The sequence below is a fragment of the Apium graveolens genome, unplaced genomic scaffold, assembly GCF_009905375.1.
Source record: "Apium graveolens cultivar Ventura unplaced genomic scaffold, ASM990537v1 ctg5141, whole genome shotgun sequence".
Classification (NCBI taxonomy): domain Eukaryota; kingdom Viridiplantae; phylum Streptophyta; class Magnoliopsida; order Apiales; family Apiaceae; genus Apium; species Apium graveolens.
Window position 1 is genome coordinate 27,646 of NW_027418836.1, and position 2,900 is coordinate 30,545.

Consider the following 2,900-nt stretch of genomic DNA (forward strand, 5'->3'; position numbering starts at 1 on the left):
CGTCTTAGCATTGGATAATAACCATATTATCGGTGCATAGGTGCATAAAATACATAACTTAACGTATTCAGTCTCTGTGGGAACGAACTAGAAAAGATTCCATATTACTTGCGAACACGTATACTTGCGTAAATTATTAGCGCGTGTTTTAGCCTAACAAGTTTTTAGCGCCGCTGCCGGGGACTGTAGTGTTAACTTTTAGTTTATGTGTTTGTCATCAGTGATCGTTAAAGTTCATTGACTCGGACATTGTTACTTACATACTTTTTCTTTCTTGTTGTCTTCGGGTAATCTAGAGATCGTTTATGCAAATGAGTTCACAAGTTCGTAGAAGAATTCTGGAAAAAGACGAGGAAGAAGTTGTAGTTGATTGTAGGGAAGTCTTTGAGGACGAAGAGAAAGTAGCTGAAGAAGAGAAATTCGAAGAACCTCCTTTATTAGAGATGGAGGAGCAAGCAGATAATTCTAAATCTTTAATGGACTTTTTAAAGCCTAAGATCAATGACATTCAGTCAAGCATCATCAGGCCATTCATCAAGGCTAACACTTTTGAGATCAAGTCGAGCACGATTCAGATGATACAGAACTCAGTTCAGTTTGGGGGTAATCCTACTGAAGACCCAAACATGCACATCAGGGATTTCATCGAGATTTGTGATACTTTTAAGTTCAATGATGTGTCTGAAGATGCCATTAAGCTGCGACTATTCCCATTCTCTTTAAGGGACAAAGTGAAGTGTTAGTTACATTCTCTACCACCGGGGTCTATCACTAAAAGGGAGGATCTTGCTCAAAAGTTTCTCACTAAATTCTTTCCTATGGCGAAGACTACTCTAATCAGGAATGCTCTTACTCAATTTTCTAAGAAAACTGGTGAATCTCTGTGTGAGGCTTGGGATCGTTATAAGGAGATGTTAAGGAAGTGCCCACACCACGGCATGCCTGATTGAATGATCATAAACTATTTCTACAATTGTCTAGGTGCACATTCTAGACCTATGCTTGATGCAGCATCTGGTGGAGCCTGATGGGCTAAAAGCTACAATGAAACTTATGAGTTGATTGAGCTAATGGCAACCAGTGAATACCAGAATCCTACACAAAGAATGTTGCAAGGAAAGGTAGCAAGAATTCCGGTAGTGGATCAAGCTACTGCTATAGCTGCTCAACTACAAGCTTTGACGATGAAAGTGGACTCTTTGGAAAATTATGGAGTTAATCAGATTACCAGCGTTTGTGAACTTTCTGCGGGAGCACATGAAACTGAGCAGTGTGCTATTTCAAGCGAATCAGCTCAATTTGTGAGCAACTACCAGAGATCACAACAACAAGCTCCAGCCACTTATCATCCGAACAACCGCAATCATCCTAATTTCAGTTGGAGCAACAATCAGAATGCGGTGCAACAATATCAGCCATATACAGCAAGGCAATATAACCCTCCTGGTTTTCAGCAACAGCAATATGCCCCGAAGCAATAACTTCAACTTCAGCAGCTACTGCAAGCTAATGAAAAATCCGAATGGGAGGAGTTGAGACTCATGTGCAAGAGCCAAGCCGTCTCTATCAAGACCTTGGAGAATCAAATTGGGCAAATTGTGAATGCCTTGCTTAATCGCCAACCTGGCACGTTTCCAAGAGATACTGAAGTGCCTGGATATAAGGAAGCTCAGGAGCATGTTAAGGTAATTACATTGACGTCTGGTAAGGCTGTAAATCCTGAAGCAGCTAAAACTCCAATTTCTGAAGTAGAGGCTGATGAAGAAGAAGAGCATAAGAAAGCCGAAGTGGAACCAAAGAAGACTACTGTTGAACACACTCCTCATGAGGGTAATACAGGGGAGAAACAGATCTATCCTCCACCTCATTTTCCTAAGAGGATGCAAAAGAAGAAACTGGATAAGCAGTTTGTGAAGTTTCTAGAGGTGTTCAAGAAACTTCACATAAACATACATTTCGCTGAAGCTCTTGAGCAAATGCATAGTTACGTGACATTTATGAAAGGTACTCTTTAGGAATGTGAAGCTTGATGACTTAGAGACCGTTGCTCTCACGGAGGTATGCAGTGCTGTGCTGCAACAGAAATTGCCTCTGAAGCTTAAAGATCCTGGAAGCTTCACTATTCCTTGCACCATTGAAAAGGTGTCGTTTGATAAATGTCTATGCGACTTGGGAGCTAGCATCAATCTGATGCCATTGTCAATCTTCAAAAAGTTGGACTTGCCTGAACCAAAGCCTACATACATGACTTTGTAGTTGGCCGATCATTCTATTATATATCCGTGAGGTATTGTGGAGGATGTATTGGTCAAGGTGGATAAACTCATTTTCCCTTCTGATTTTGTAATTCTTCATTTCGAGGAGGATAAGAAGATTCCCATAATCTTGGGAAGACCTTTCTTAGCGACTGGCCGAACCTTGATAGATATGCAGAAAGGTGAGCTTACCATACGAGTGATGGATCAGGATCTGACTTTTAATGTGTTCAACGCCATGAAATTCCCAACAGAAAATGAGGAGTGTTTTAATGTGAAAATGGTCGATACGGTGGTTAATTATGAACTCGATCGTTTGATAAGGTCCGATGCCTTAGAGAAGGCCTTATTGGGGAATTCTGATAGCGAAGATGACCAGGGTGATGAGCACTTGCAATATCTGAATGCTTCTCCTTGGAAGCAAAAGATGGATATGCCTTTTGAATCTCTTGGAATAGAGGAGTTGACAAGTTCTTTGAAATGCCTTAAGCCATCTATTGAGGAAGCTCCTACTCTTCAGGTTAGGCCTTTACCTGAGCACTTGAGGTATGCATTTTTAGGTGAAGTATCTACCTTGCCTGTTATTATTGCATCTGACCTTTCAGGTACTGATGGGGAAAAACTGTTGAGGATTCTTAGAGAGTT

General features: G+C 41.0%; 1 non-coding gene across 1 annotated transcript; it reads right to left on the bottom strand.

The window, feature by feature from the left end:
* Positions 1 to 833: 833 nt before the first annotated feature.
* Positions 834 to 940, bottom strand: LOC141702451 (small nucleolar RNA R71). Its single transcript, XR_012567110.1, has one exon. It is a non-coding gene; the product is annotated as a small nucleolar RNA R71 (small nucleolar RNA).
* Positions 941 to 2,900: the final 1,960 nt, after the last annotated feature.